Genomic DNA, 17208 nt, shown 5'->3' on the forward strand with positions numbered 1-17208 from the left:
AATTTCCCTATGGGCTTGCTTCGCAAGACGAAACGTCTTGCAAGTTCTTGCGAGTTTGTTTCCTTTTTCTTAAAGCCGCTAAGCCGCTAATAGCCGTGCTTCTCAAGACGAAAAAACCGCAAGGTGAAGAGACTCGCGGAACGGATTAATTTCGTCTTGCGAGACACCACTGTATAAACATAGCACACAAGTTTCCCTGTTTCATTAAGTCTTTATTTCTGAATCTGTTTCAAAGGTACTTTTCTCTACCCTTTTCAAAGCACTCGAAAGTGAGTTTTCTTTTTGGAAATATCACATAATAACATTGTTTTAATTATGTTAACAAGTTTACTAATATGTAACCTTCCTTTCTTGGAGCCATATGTAAACATGCCCATTGTCCACAGGGATTTCAAAAGATTCAGGAGATAGTTTCCAACACAAGGGAACTCTGCCTACAAATCATTCTCCACTTTATAACAGAACAGGCTTGTCTAACCCTTGTGTTCATTCAGCTCCATGGATACACCCTGATCAGGACAAACTCAAAGGAGGAGGCTTTTGATACTGCAAGCCACTTTAGGAAACCATTTCTTTGCAACTCAAAACTATGGCATCCTGTTCTTTGCTAACGACACGGTTTTTGGAAGAGGGGATCTATGTTTGAAATTACATTATCTTTTCCTAAATAAATGTTTGTTTCACTGACTAGTTCTTTATCTGGGTCATTTAAAGCTCTTGGCAAAACAGTGAGCCTTGTCTGATTGCTGAGAGCCAAAGTTTAACATAAAATAGGGGATATATCATGGATTACAAAACCATCTAGAAGCTCCAAGGGAAGTTTGCAAAGAACCACATCAACTTCCACCTTGCCGTCAAAGGATGCCGACGAACCCCTACTCACCTGGGTACCAGGTAAAGAGGTAGCAATCTGACCCAGGCTGCATTGCTAAACACACATCCAGCCCCATCCTAGACATATTAATTGAGAGCTAAGTCACAGAGTCCAAGAGAAGTACGACTAGGATTGCAACCCATGCTGAAATCCAGTTGAACTAGACACATCTTGGTTTGTGCAGCTAACTTCACTATGGGTGTCAAAAACAGTTCTAAAAGTGACAAGCAGTAGAATCTGCAGCAATATTTGGTAAGGTCATGTGCTTTTATTGTAAAACTGCAAGAAACAGATCTTGTTGCTAAATGACAAGTTATTTCAGAAAAAAAAGACTTGGGGAGGAAATCTAGCTAATCTTGAGCTCAATCTGCATTTGGCAAATTCCCGCTGTCTTAAGTGATTGATTGATTTAATGATTGACAAGAAACGCTTAGACATGTTTGCCAAGAAGGGATGCACAATCTAAAAATAATAACAGTAGGAATGCTATCAGCTAAGACAATAATTCAGCAGAATTTTTTAAAATACAGTTTTTAAAAATTAGTTGGAAACAGGAAATCAAGTAAGACTCAAAATAACAATTAAATATAATGAATGTACAGTTAGTTTCTCAAGTAACCTAACAGAAAAGTCAGTTTGGTGATATGCTCCCAATTAAAACCTCAATGCTACATACTAGACAGCTGTAGAAATTCAGACTCATATCTTTTTTTATTAAAAGTTACTGCACTATCAAAATTAATCAAGCACACTGGACACCCAATTACTTTTATTTATTTTATTTTAATTAGAGATATCTGTCAGATCCTTCTAATGCCTATGCTTGAGAACTCTGAAAATCCTTTTTTTTTGGTTTTTGCTATATTTTTCTCTGGGGAAAAAATACATATGGAATCCTTTAATGGTTGGACAGATATTTTCTTCCACAAACAGTTCTGTCCATGCCAATGAACTATTTGCTGATTGCATTCAGCAGCAAATAATTCACGAATAATGTTACATATAAAATAAATCCCACCACCACCATGGATTTCACATAGAAGCAAACAGTTTCTACTAATACCACAAATTTACTGTGTTTCTGAAATCTCTGTGTCTTGCAAACTGTTTGATACACACACTCTGTTCCATGGATTACACTCATTTGATTTAGCACTCATAGACATTTTAATAGACAGAGCAAAGAACAGATTCACAAAAGGTGAGCTTGATCCAATTAAACAAATACAATCACTAAATGGAGAGGCAATAATGTGCCTTGGCAATCTGCACATGGAATTCAGGCTTGCTATAATTTTACACATTGTATACAGAAAGATGGGACATGGGTTGTGCTGTGGTCTAAACCACAGAGCCTAGGGCTTGCTGATCAGAAGGTTGGCGGTTTGAATCCCCGTGACGGGGTGAGTTCCCGTTGTTCAGTCCCAGCTCCTGCCCACCTAGCAGTTTGAAAGCACATCAAAGTGCAAGTAGATAAATAGGTACCGCTCTGGTGGGAAGGTAAACGGCATTTCCGTGCGCTGCTCTGGTTCGCCAGAAGCAGCTTAGTCATGCTGGACACATGACCTGGAAAAACTGTCTGCAGACAAATGCCGGTTCCCTCGGCCTATAGACTTGAGTTGAGCGCACAACCCCAGAGTCATCTGCGACTGGACCTAACGGTCAGGGGTACCTTTACCTTTTTATACAGAAAGATACCTGTGTCAAAGATGGAATTTATTTTCATCTGGCAAGGACCACACACTATATGTGCCAGTGAAGCGTCCCTGGCTGATGTGTATAATGTTTGATGTTTTATAATGTGCCTGGTGCAGCGCTGCCCCCAAAAGTCACCCACCTTGCCAAGTATCTCCAAGGATACTTTGCCTATGTCTGTTCACCAAAAGCTGTTCCTCCCCGTTCTCGGCCAGCTTTATCCATGTAAGCCCATTTTATCAGTCCAGTGGCTGCATAAGATGCACTATACCTCTGAATACTAGGCAGATGATTACCCTGATACATTTGGCTAATGACCCCACATCTGCTTTTGCCAGAACAATTTTACAGGAAGTAAACAAGTCAGTCTGAGAGAGAGAAGTGACTTGCCTGTAGCAGTAAGAACTGGGTATGAGTTGATGTGTGTTCGAACAACAAACCCTCGAAATCAAATCCCCATCAATTAAATTCTACTGAAATCAATTTCCATTTCAGATCCCTCTGGAAATTTTCTCCTTCAATTAATGCACCCTCCTCACAACCCCCCCCCACTCTTTTACACCTAGATTATCCCCGCTATTCATTCCCCCTTAAACGAATATCCCCACATCATTCAGTTGTTTCACAGTTCCTCTCCAAACCATTTCCCCTTCCAAAAATTGATACCCAGCAAAAATATTAATCTGTCAAAATGTTATTTACATGCACCACAATTTCATAAAGAAATATCATCACTGCATACAATGCATACATTCACAATATTCACACACAATAAACCCCCGCCCACATAATAACCAAAAGGACAAATCACTGGCTAACTGCAATATTACTGCTTTTCCTTTAAATGTCTGCATAAGCCTGGCAGCATAGAAATGTTTTCAACAAAGATTAAAAAATTAATACTGAAGACACCTGCCAAATCTCTATTGGAAGACTGCATTCCACAAGACTGGAGCAATAAAACTGAGAACCTGGTGTCATGTTGACGTCAAACAAGCCTTATCAACTGACTATGCTTCTACAGATGATATCATTCATGATATCATTCATCGAGCTGTGATGCTAGGGTTCAGGTACACCTTAAAGTACTCTGGAGCTAAGTTTGTAACCAGGGCTTTGTCAGGTTCTTTGTAAACAAGAACCTTGAACCTGGCTCAGTTGTATCAATTTTCATGCTTCCTTCCCAAAAAACACATTTGCATTTTCCCCTCTCTGACCCCTCTTAAAGAGACAAGATTCCCAGTTTTCTCACAGAGGCAAAAACCCTGCCTTTGCAGTGTGATCCAAAATGTCTCTATTTCCTTGCCTTCTTCAGTTTGTAGAAAAAAGAAAGCAATACCATTTAGGGTAAAGGGGAGGCCCAAGTAGCTGCTGTGCAATTAGCAGGCAAAGCCATACCTCATTGCCCAGATTAGCCAGGCTGCCTGTATCATTGAACCCTGTTCCATACTGTATAGGCACCCGTTTGTAGCTCAACAACCATCTTTAGGATTAGGGAAACTGGGCACCCATTTAGTGCACTGACAAAGCTGCTTTTAAAAAAAGTTAAGATATTTCATAATTGATCCAGTCGTGTACATGTGCATTGATTCTTGATTATTGTTCAACCCTCTTTCAACATGGCAGATTTGGTACACTGTTTGCATTAAGAATATACAGTTGCCTATTAATCAAAGTGGCATTTGAACTCTGGCAATTGTTTTGGCTGCTCTCAGTCACAGTTAATATAAATGATGTCCATTCAAGAATGGAGTCATGCAGACATCCAGAGAGTTAGAAATGGGTGTAGTGCATATATTTGGACTCTACGGATAGGAGCTTCAGGTCAAGAATGTGAAATGTACATTCCCCAACCTTCTTTTTTCCAACTAGGAGACAATCAGCCCATTCTCTATTCCCAAATTCATTGGGTTTATTTATATTTTAAACAACTCAGAAATGAAAGACATGCTGTATCCAGCAAAGGATGGAAGCCAAGGTGAAAAGGTGCCCTGCATGAATTAAAAAAGGAAAAAAATACAGGTATAGGCTGGTCTTTTTATTCCTAATGGAATTAATACATGAATCATGACTTTAATAAGTGCCATCTGTTTGTTAATTGTACTTTGCAAAGCACCAGGATTTTGCCTTCTTGTTTAATAACAAAACAAGTTAGCGGCTACAAAGGAAATTGCAGATGTCCTGAAATACCCAGGATCCTACAACTTGAGTGTTAGGAAAATCATGGTTAATGCTATGCACATATTAATTGTTTCTGTTTCCAGGATCTAGTACTTAACTCGTGGCATCAAAACTGTACTAAAAGATAGCTAATATTAATTTTTTGATAGCAATTGCACGATCCTTACATTAGAAAAATATTCATTTGCAAATGATCCATGTGGGCTGACACAGAGCATGGTCAAGGTGCCAAACAATGGTGCTGGCTTGCTGAAGCTCAGCATATTATCTGGCTCTGGTCAGTATATGGATGGGAGAATCAATGGGACTCAATGCACATCTAAGTATCGTATATTTGTATGCAAACCTAAATAGGGTGCTTTGACAAACTATGTTGAGTATTTTGAGACATCATATTTTATCTATAGCAGTGTGATAACAAAGCATCCCATGTGAACCTATAAGCCCATTTGCGCAATTCATCCAGCCAGCATTAAACATTTTAAATTCTGATTGGTATCAATAGGAGATTTCCGTGCAATCAATCCTATGCATGCTTTACGATGCCTACTCAGGAACATGGTGGGACATACTTCTCAGTAAACAGAGGAATACACTGTTAAACACATGCATAGCTACAGACCTTTACTGCATGCTGGATTGTGTCCACTGTTTATTCGTATTTCATTGTTTTTCAATGAAGGTGATAATATTCCAGTAGTGTTTTGCCAGAGGCATAAATTCATACTAATATCTCAAGGTTGCCATGTATCTAAGGCTATGAAAAGTTGCAGGCTATGACAAAAAATATAGCAAAATCTATCATTTCTCCACAATTGCTCACAGGCATAATAAATGGTCAACATTTTCAAATCACTCCCTTCTTTTGAAACAGGGCTTCATGGGTGCACTGGGAACCCAAACCAAGCAAGAAGAGGGCAAGTGGTAGTATTTATTGTAATATGTTTAAAAATACACACAACTGCCCATCACTCATCCAACAAGCTCCTTCCAAACCACTAGAGACAGTTAGTTTACTGGCCTAACAGGCATCTATGTGTAGGTAACAGAACTTCCTCTTCTTCTCCTGTTCCCTTCCGCTCCCTGCATCCCCTCAAAATCAGATCAGGAGGGTGGGAGAATGCTCTGGAGCATATTTGGAGAGTGCAGAGGAAGGAGAGGAAATAGAAGTCCCATTGTGCCAGTAGATCTATGCATTCAGAGCACTGGATAAGACCCCCAAACTCTGCATACATCATATGCATTGTCCTTAACTGCCACTGAGCCATGGTAAAACTGAGCACCATGTGAAGATACAAACTCTTGGTTGTCAGAGCTTGCTGTTATGCTAAGAGGAAGCTAGCAATCCATCACTCTTCCATTCAGCCTGAGTCTTACCATTGAGAACTGACTTTGAAAGGGCAGTAGTGGTGGAACTTTCACGCACAAATTTCCTTGCTCCGTTGGAAGTTTTAAGGGAGGCTGTTCAGTGGAAGGTGAAACACAGGGAGGACATGTGGACCTGATTCTCCAGTAAAACTTCCTCCCCTGAAAAGACACAGGTGAGTTCCTGCCCTGGCCAGCTGCTTTGGGAGTGAGGAGTGGAAACAAAATGGGTGAGAGAGGGTTGAGTGAGGGGGAAGAGAAGAGGTGAAGAGGGGATAAAGGAAGAAGATAAGCAGCGGCAGTGCTGAGCAAATAAATAAAGAACCCAATTTTTCCCACCCACAGGAGACTAGCCTGAGCCCCTCTGCGAGACTTAGGCACTTCCCAGACAACAGTGACTTTCTTCTGAGCTGGCTCCAGCTTAGGTTCAAAGGGAAGGTAAAGCAAAGGGGGAGGGACTCTTTCTTTCTTTTTTACAAACCACATATTATTTTACTAGCTCTACATTTAAATGGCACTGTTTAAAACTTAGATTTAGCAATGCATTTCCTCTCACTCAACCATTTCCTCTGCAGTTTAGCTGTTTCAGATGGACAGAACAGGAAGGGTCCTGTTGCTATTACACAAAATGGCAAAACTCTCATTAACTGAGGTGGAAAGAGATAATTAGCCCCAAAGGATAATGTGGTAGGGAAAAATAAACTACTGTAATACGCAGTTGAAAAACAATCAAGTAAGAAGTGTTCATTTCTGTCTCACACAACTTGCATATTATAAAAACACATGAAGATAGCAATTTTTGTCTTAAAACGATAAAAAATTCCTCTTGCCTTTTTATGTGCTAATGTTTATTAAGGTGAATTTTGGAGAAAATTCATACTAAATTACACCGAGAAAAACGTGAGTCATTGTTCCAGCTCATGATGGTCCTTAATTTAGCTTCAAAACAAGAGCAATGAAGTACTAAAGCAATGCATTTGTGAGAAAAAGATCTCTTGTGATGGTGTTAAACATTATGTTTTAATGATTTGCAGGGCTTTTTTTCAGTCAGAACTCACTGGAACCTCTCAGGTGGGCCCCATTGCTATTCTAAGAGAATGAAAAAGGTGTTCATGGTGAGTTCCAGCACCGTTTTTTTCTAGAAAAATAGCACTGATGATTCGTTAGGCTGTAATTAGCTGTTGTTTCCCAGATCTCTCTTATAATGTGAAGGGACAAAGTGTGCAGTACACAGGGGGAAAACACTTAAAATATTTTTTGGCAACTATACTTTCATTTCTCATGTAAAATATTGATTCCCTCTGCCTACCACCGTATAGCCAACTGCTTTATACTTTGATACCCAAACTATTCAGCAGTATCCCAATCATGATGAACTACAAGTAGCTAGCATATTCATTATGACTAGTATCCAACCAAATCATACAAGTTATTCTGAAAGGTCTGGATGAGGCATCCAATGTTCCATCTGGTCTGATTTTGTGGACTCTTTTTGAGGGCTAAAGAAGAGACATAAATTGTCTCTTTTCATCTTGCTGCTTCCTCTATACTCAACTCTTTGGATTCTAGAGAAATCAAACTATCTGAGTCTATGTCAGTAACGTCATGAAGGAGAACACAGCCTGTAAAATTTTCATGGAACAAAGCTTCAAATTAAAGTTAACCAGTTAGAAAAGACAACAACATTGAATGGCAACTATTTTCAAAGACAGAGAAGCTGATATGCATTGGAACAATTGGTGCATCTGTACTACAATCATTTTTCAAGAATTTCCATATAAGTTTGCTCCAGGGGGGAAAACCATAGAATATTTTCAGTTGCCAAAACTGCCATTTGCAATTAAAAATTAAAGCTGCAGCACTCATCCCATGCAGGCAATTATCTAAAGGTAGCTGGCAGTCGTCATTGTTTACAGTGCCGCTGCTATGTCATGACTTCATTAATCTGGGAATTTATATTTTAATAGATTTAACAGTGTCAGATTTATTTTCAGCTAGGCTCATATTTGAATCACACTCACAAATAACAGTAGCAAAAACCCTGCTTTCTTGGCATTCCTCCAAGCTACCTCACCATCTCATTTTTGGAGCGTTATAGTCCAACAGAACAAAATCATTAAAGGTGACCAAAAAAAATTGCATAAATTTTTATTGAAACTGCTAGAAACACTAATTGGCATATAGATACCAACTTCCATAAGTCACATCTTATTCTACATTCCCAATAAATACAGCATCCCTAGAAGATGTTACTGGTCACTACAGTATAGCATGTACATCCCTGAAACTTGATATAAATCCATCCTTTGCATGTATTCACTACAAAGGCTATTTTTAAAACAACCATACAAAGCAGTTGTATCTTTGCAGTGGTAACCCAATATTCCACAAAGGGAATACACATACATCTTCAAAATTCAATCACAACTACTCACAGAACAAATTGAACTTCGGGGGTAGTATCATGGGCTTCACTGTAAGGTTAGGAACTGAAGCATAAACTCCAACCCTGAAGGACCCTCCCCTTCAAGTCCTGTCCTACTTCAGCATAACTTTCATTTTATTGAAAGGTGCACCTCTTTGTCAAGCGGTGGAGTGCAGTGTTGATTTTAAGACTGTTTTACTTTTGTTCCTGCCACCATCTCAATTCTGTTGACAATTTCGATGTTCAGTTGGTTGATGCTTCATTGTTTCAGATTTAAACACACTATTCATTGCAACTTTTAGTGAATATATAATCCACTCTGGGACCCCTGGGTGCTCTAGATACCTACAATAGGTAGGTAAGTTCCTACTTAAGCGTCTATTAAATTGTGCTCTGAGGCTGCTCAGTGGAACCTACTCCTGAATAAACAGCCACAGGCTTGCAACTGAGTGTACAGAATAATGCAAATCTCCTTAGGTATCTTAAGACTGATTTGTTGAGTAATAAAAGTTTGATTAGTATATTACAGTAAAACTGTGTTTAGTAATTACGACCATTATTGAGGGACTCATATGTTGAATTACAACTGTGTAATCCAAGGCGGGTGCTATTCAAGCTCTTAATGATCAAAAACAATTTGTCACAACAGGTGATGTATTCATCATCAGGGGAATAAAGTATTTTGTTGAAAGTCCAGTGAAGGAAACATATGAGGAACAGACAGCAAAAACTAATTCTTCAGTTTGCAAATATCCAAAATCTGGATATTTGCTAAGACTTTTCCTTATCTTTTAAAGACATTTAAACAGTCCTCTCAATCTTTAATGAGTTTTAGAGCCTAGCGTCTCTCTCTCTATATATATACATTTATTTTTCCCTAAGTACCTTTCAATCAATTCAAAAGTTTATAAAGCTACTTTCCAAGCAAAATCTAAGCAAGTAAGATTTATACAATAAACAAAATCTACTGAAATTGAGAATTCGGGGGGGGGGGCGCACCTTGAAAACCCATGCAATCTGCTGACTGCCCCAACAAATGTTTATACTGTTTTTAATGTGCATTCATTGAGAAACCATGAATAAAGTATCTAAAAATAACCAAGGAGACAAAACTGTTACAGGAGACTGAGTGAACAAGCAAACATGAATCTAAGTGAATGAATGGATGCACCAGAGATGCAATATACTCATTCAGAGATATTCGAAGCCCAAGGGAGGGGAAAACATTTGCTTCTGATCATTCTCTCAATTAGATCTTTTCTGCTCTTCCTGTTTTTTCCTTTTTGCCCTACGGATGATACCAAGCCAGACTCCATAAAATTGATCCCTAAATGAAGCTGTGAATTAGCTTTCAAAATACCTTGCAAAACTCCTCTTTCACGTGTTCCTGAGCTTTGTTCCGAAGGGCTAACAACTATATTGATACCCTATACATAATCAAGTTCCTAACTTCAGATTGTCAGTGCTCTGTCTGACAGTTGAGCCAAATATATATAGATGGATCACACAGATCACACATTCGACAGTCGACATTAAGCACGAAAAAGATAGAACTGCCATTTTTTAAAATTTCAAGCTACCAATCACTAGCACATGTAAAAGCTGTACTTGACTCTTAAAACATTCAGTAAGTGTTGGGTGAGGTAGGGGAAAGCACAACTTAATTTCTCTTAATTTAATTTCAAGTGTTATATGGTGGTTAAATATAGTTAAAGGGTTTAAAAGTGGTTTTGCATATGCACCCCAAGGTAATTTATACTTTCCCTGTGCCAGCTATCATTCCTTTTGGTAGGAATTGCATAGAACATGTTATACCATTCCAGGCAGAAGGGACCTAGAAGAATAACGATCCACGCATCCAACCCAGAAGCCAAATACTAACACTAGGATAATGGAATAACTATAACCTATGGCTAATGTTAGGACGTGGGTGGCGCTGTGGGTTAAACCACAGAGCCTAGGACTTGCCAATCAGAAGGTCAGTGGTTCGAATCCCCGTGACGGGGTGAGCTCCCGTTGCTCAGTCCCTGCTCCTGCCCACCTAGCAGTTTGAAAGCACGTCAAAGTGCAAGTAGATAAATAAGTACCGCTCCGGCGGGAAGGTAAACGGCGTTTCCGTGTGCTGCTCTGGTTCGCCAGATGTGGCTTAGTGATGCTGGCCACATGACCCGGAAGCTGTACACCAGCTCCCTCAGCCAGTAAAGCGAGATGAGCGCCACAACCCCAGAGTCAGCCACGACTGGACCTAATGGTCAGGGGTCCCTTTACCTTTACCTATGGCTAATGTTAGAAATTGTCAGATACGATAATCACAATAAACCTTCACCCATCACCTCCTGGCAAATAGAAGGAGAAGAAATGGAGGCAGTGAGAGATTTTACTTTCTTGGGCTCCATGATCACTGCAGACGGTGACAGCAGTCACGAAATTAAAAGACGCCTGCTCCTTGGGAGAAAGGCGATGACAAACCTAGACAGCATCTTAAAAAACAGAGACATCACCTTACCAACAAAGGTCCGTATAGTTAAAGCCATGGTTTTCCCAGTAGTGATGTATGGAAGTGAGAGTTGGACCATAAAGAAGGCTGATCACCGAAGAATTGATGCTTTTGAATTATGATGCTGGAGGAAACTCTTGAGAGTCCCATGGGCTGCAAGAAGATCAAATGTATCCATTCTTAAGGAAATCAGCCCCAAGTGCTCACTGGAAGGACAGATCGTGAAGCTGAGGCTCCAATACTTTGGCCACCTCATGAGAAGAGAAGGCTCCCTGATGTTGGGAAAGATGGAGGGCACAAGGAGAAAGGGATGAGAAAGGACGAGATGGTTGGACAGTGTTCTCGAAGCTACAAACATGAGTCTGATCAAACTGTGGGAGGCAGTGGAAGACAGGAGTGCCTGGCGTGCTCTGGTCCATGGGGTCATGAAGAGTCGGACACGACTAAACGACTAAACAACAACAACAACAACAGAATTGAAGGCAGGAAATCTGCAACACTCCCAACCTACAGCTCTCTTACATAAAAAGTTCCTTTGGAGAAAGTGTTATAAATTGAGGTTTGCATATAATTCAGGAATATCACAAATCCCGAGTTAATGCAGGATGTCTCTGAGGTGTTTGGGCTTGTCAGAGGCAAAGCCTTTCCCCTTCTCCTTCCTTTTTCCTTATGTACTGTATTGTGTCTGTTTAGATTGTAAGCCTGAGGGCAAGGAGCACGCTACTAATGATTTTTCCAAGTACATCTGAGATACTTTTTAGCTAAAGCTGAATGCCTTAAGTAAACAAAGCAGGATCCTACAAGCCAGGTAAGAGTGAAATAGGGATTCTTTGTGGCATTTCAATGATCCAGGCAACAACAAAAAATGTATCTGCTGAAATCAAAAGCAATTCTCCAAACTTACCATTATGCTATACAGTGGTACCTTGGGTTAAGTACTTAATTCGTCTGAGGTCTACGTACTTAATTCGCCGGAGGTCTGTTCTTAACCTGAAACTGTTCTTAACCCGAAGCACCACTTTAGCTAATGGGGCCTCCTGCTGCTGCCGCACCGCCAGAGCACAATTTCTGTTCTCATCTTGAAGCAAAGTTCTTAACCCGAGGTAATATTTCTGGGTTAGCGGAGTCTGTAACCTGAAATGTCTGTAACCCGAGGTACCACTGTAGTGGGATGATAGGGGAAGGGTGAGCAAAACCTAGAGTGAAGAGAGGGTGTGGAGGAAGAGCTCCACTGTGATTGACAGGTCTAGCTTGTAAAAGGAAGGAATTATTTTACTGGTGCTCTCCAATTCCAGTACTTTGTGGAGGGATACCAGCTTTCCAAGGTATATCTCTAAGCAATAGAGGAAAGAGCAGGGAGGGAACCATTGCTCTCCCAGCTTCCCAACACAGTGGGTCATTGCTGCTTACTGAGAGGGAAGGCGTGAGGGGCTTGCAATGGTGAGTAGCGGTGGAGCCAATCCAACACTGCCAGGTGCCACACCAAGCTCCCCTCTTAGAAAGTGACAGCCACCCATTCTACCTGGAAGCCAGGAGAGCAATAGCGCAGCAGCCCACCAGCCACTTCTGCCTCTAAGCTAAAGGAAGACGCCAGGACAGAGAGAGAGGGAGAGAGAACTCTCTTTGGTAATTGAAAGGCCTACCATGCAACAAGAGGGAGTGATTTTACATGGAAAGTGAACCCTTTTTAGTTCTTTCCACTCCAAAATCAACTTTAAAGGTTCTTGGCACAAAACTCCCTGGACCTATGTCTCTGCAATGTGGCAAATTCTTACCCAGAAGCTAATTCCTCATGTCTGCAATTTTCAGGTCACTTGGCCACAAAATACAAAGGTAGACTGATTCCTTGGGTACACACCTTGAAAAACAGCGATCCTTCTGAAATTTAGCAGGTATCATTATCTCAGAGGGGGAAACTCTGTCTGCAAATTCCATCCAATTCTAGCTGAAAATAATAATAAACAACTTATTGGGGGGGGGATGATGTTCCCGAGTTCTGCAAAAACAAACCCGCCTGCCCCCCACCCCGCCTTTAATCCGATGATGCTGTGTCACAAATGCTCACGGCTGTTGTGGCTCACAGCAATTTGAATACCTGCCTCCCCAAAGGACAAAGACAAAATCTATGTCCTTTCCCCGCTCGCAACATTTTGCTTTAAGCCACAAACATTTTTTTTCTGGAGAGTGGTAGTGCTGGGTGCAACTGACGCCATCTTGTACAGAGAGGGAGGGGTGTGTGGCAAAAGGCATGTGGGGAGGGGGAGGGGAGGGTGCTGCTTGTGCGCACTGTCAACTAGTCAGCATCTCAAACGTACACACCTGGACTTTACAATGAATTCAACTAGGCTACAGTCAGATCAATGATGGCTTGGAGGAAGTCACACCAAATAGCAGTATTTCGTAAGAAACTACAGACTACCTTTGGATTGCGGCTAAAGTCATGCGCACATGGATTCAAAAACCAGCAATGGACAACGGCGGCAAGAGTCTTAATAGCACATGGATGGAAGAATGAGGAAATCCCGACGAAAGAACTGTGGCAAGAAAAACTGATGGACTATGCGGAATTGGCAAAACTGACACACAAACTATATGACAAGGATAACTGTGATTTTAAAGATGAATGGGAACCGTTTACGAAATACTTGAATAAGCAACAAAATGAACTGGACTCTTTGGCAGGTTTTGAATAAACATTCACAAACTTTATTGTAATATATAGATAGATAATTTGAGGATTGTTACAATTTTACTACATGCAGACAGAAAGATGTGTTGAGAAACCAGAGAAAGGAGCTGAGGGTAGTACGAGGGGTGGGAGGCTGGGTTTTCTGTTTTGGGGGGAGGGGGAACAATGTGGGTGATGTATTTTTGTTAAAATTATTGTGTTGAAATTTTTAAAAAAATTTAAAAAAACAAAAACCAGCAATGGAAGTGTACTAGAGCCATTGGTGTGGACAGGAAAAACTGCACTTAGTCTCCCATATACCGTTACAACTGACTGCAGGTGCAGATGCTATGCTCCAAATTCATTTTTTTAAAAACACACAGATCAAACAGCAACTACACTACTATGAAAAGTAGGTCTGGAAAGGCCCTCACTTCTGTCAAAAGGAAAAATGGAGCAATTCCAAAACTGCAACAACTACCCTTCTGAATTTTGGAAGGATTCATGCCCTCAGAAGGGGCAACCGTTCTTGTAAACTTCACCTAATTCTGACAACAGATAAATTAAGTTATATACATCCTCCAATTGGGTCAGAGCTAGATCAGGCTGTTTTATAACCACCAAATTGGGGTCCAAACTGAGTCTTGTAATCAGTGCATGCATCCAGTTATAAGGTGGTTAGTTTGCTGCACTGGGCTAGGGGATGCCTTTCTTTGCGCACACAGATGCAAATTGAGATTAAAAAGACCTAAGAACTCTATTATGTCCTGTTATCAGGGGATACAGGACTAAGTCTGTTCTTCCAAAGGGTTGTATGCTACCTAGCACACTCTTAGCTGTTCATCCTGACAAGAGTTTAAGAAAGAGCTGGATATTAAAAAACTTTAGGTGAATTCAAAGGTCAGAAATAATGTTTATAACACCTGCTGATATTGTTGGCTGGTGCAATTCTTTGGTTTCTCAGTTGCTCTACAAAAGCCTGCAAGTTCACGGTCCAGGCCCAACACATTTCAAAAGCAAAAAGCAGCTATTCCGCCTAACTGCTTTCTGCCACTTTCTGAGGCAACCGTAAAACAATTGGCTTTCAGAGCAATACTGTCTCAGACAGTGGAAGCAGAACATAAACATCATAGCTAGCAGCCATTGATAGCCTTACCCTCCATTAATTTGCCTAATCCTCTTTTGAAGCCACCCAAGTTGGTGGCCACCGCTAGTTCTTGCAGGAGCAAATTCCATCGCTGAACTATGTGTTGTGTGACAGCATGAAGAAGTATTTTATTTTGATTCTCCTGAATCTTCCAAGTTTCAGCTCAACTGGATGTCCCCGAGTTATAATGTCATGAGCAAGGGAGAAAAGCTTTTCTCTATTCACTTTATCCACACCACACATAATTGCATACACCTCGATCGTGTTCCCCCTTTACTTGCCCTTTCTCTAAACGAAAAAGTCCTTAATGTTGTAACTTGCCTCCTTGCCCTTTTCTGACTCCTTCCCAGTTCCACAATATCCTTTTCGAAATGAGGTGACCAGATTTATAGCGCAGTATTGCATGTGCAACCACACAACAGATTTGTATAAAGACATTATAATATTGGAAGTTTTATTTCCAATTCCTTTCATAATGATCCGTAGCACACAATTTGCCTTTCTCCATGGCTGCCACATACTGGGTCAATATCTTTATCGAGCTATCCACTACAATCCCAAGGTTTCATTCCAGGTCAATTACACGCAGTTCAGTCCCCATGAGTGTATATGTTTATGGAGGGGGGCATGTTTTGCCTCAACACAAATCACTTTACACTTGTTTCTACTGAATCACATTTGCCATTTCACTGCTCGGTTTTATCCTGTAGATATCATATGCAAATCCAGCTATCTCACTGCTCACCTCTAACCCTGTTGCACAGAATGGAAAACTGACTTCAGTGGAGATGCAGAAATCATGTAATGCAATGTATAAGAAAGTGAACTGTTACGACCTGGGAAATCCATAATTCAAATCACATCTTGGCCATTAACCAGCTAGGTAGCTTTATGCAAGCACTGTTATGAGAACTGATGGGGAATAGTGGCTAGAAGACTGCACTGCTAATCCGCAAGTGTGTGGTCCATGAACTTGCAAGATGGCCTCAGGCAAACCTCAGTAACACCACCCTCACCTGCAATACAATAATATTCACCTCACTGCTAAGGATTGTGTAAGGATTACAACCAGATAATGCATGTGAAGTGCTTTGAACACTTGAAAGTTCAAGTGCAATATAGAAGTATTCAGCACTATTCTTTCAGCCTCAGACCCCAGTCTGCAAAATGGGGAAAGTAATAGTGGCCTACTATACAGGGCTATTGAAACCTTGATGTACTTTGAATACTTGGATGTTCTATGTAAGTGCTATTCTTGTAAATGAAAAGAAGTGTTTGCAATTAGAGTGCTGCATAATGACAGTAAGAACATAGTTTTTAAACACAGTCTTTCTTTTTCCTCAGAACCTCCCTTAATAGCTTATATGGTTGCTTTTGTCATAGTTATGGATTTTACAGCCATTCTGTAACTCCACATTTTCCAATGGAAAACTGCTTTCCTAGAGCCATTCCACAAACCCATTATTGATCATTCTTAAATCACTTCAGATTTCTCCCCTTTGGACTCATTTGCAGCATGCGTGTATTATTATTGGTTCCTCCCTCTGCATTATAGAGAACCAGTATGTTCTACCTTTCCACTCCAACATTCCGAAAAAGTTCTGTTTGTTCTGCCTTTGGGGGAAACTTAAGGCATTACACGCCATATTTAGGATCTTGTCGCCTATTGCACTTTCAGCACTTCTCAAAAGGGAAGAGCCTGTGCACCTCAGAACATATCAATTCAGACCCTCATTTGCCCCCTGCCAGTGAACCTGGCAGTGCCAGAAAATATTGCCGCATGTCCCATATTTTCAACTACGCAACATCTGGTATCATCACATATCAATTAACCTGAAAGAACTGGTCCCCACCTTAACTTTCACCTTCAGGTTTTCGCAAGCACAGTCATTTAAGTGAGGCTGTCCATCCTTCTACTATAAGCACAATTAGAAGGGATTAAAGCAGGCTCTCTAAGGGCACTTTCACACATGACGCATACAGCCTGCTCACATGTATGTCTTCCTTGGAAGTAAGCCACTCTGCATTCAACAGACTTGCTTCCAGGTAAGTGTGTAAAGTCTTACATCGTTGGTTATTTATTGCAGTTTTTGTGCCGTGATTTGGAAGCCGGCTAGGGTGTGCAATTGGCTTTCATGTTTCTCTGTCCAGTTTTCTACCTCAAATGAAAGGCATCCACAAGTGTGGACAGGGAGCTTTTAAGGGCATGATGTGTGAGAAGAACCCAAAGAGCGACAAAATGTATATGGAAAATGTTTTAGGTGCAACCAGCTTTTGTTTTTTTCTTACAATAAAGAGTGGGCTAACAAAACAAAACAAAACGCTTTAAATAGACATTTAAAAACCCAAGTGAAGT

The 17208-nt window shown here is 40.6% G+C and overlaps 1 protein-coding gene across 2 annotated transcripts in view; it reads right to left on the bottom strand.

The window, feature by feature from the left end:
* KCNQ5 (potassium voltage-gated channel subfamily Q member 5) overlaps positions 1-17208 on the bottom strand; it is a 264075-nt gene that overhangs the window by 246242 nt on the left and 625 nt on the right. The gene's annotated exons all lie outside the window — the stretch shown is intronic.

The sequence above is a fragment of the Podarcis vaucheri genome, assembly GCF_965113315.1.
Source record: "Podarcis vaucheri genome assembly, chromosome: 3".
In the NCBI taxonomy this organism is placed as follows: Eukaryota; Metazoa; Chordata; class Lepidosauria; order Squamata; family Lacertidae; genus Podarcis; species Podarcis vaucheri.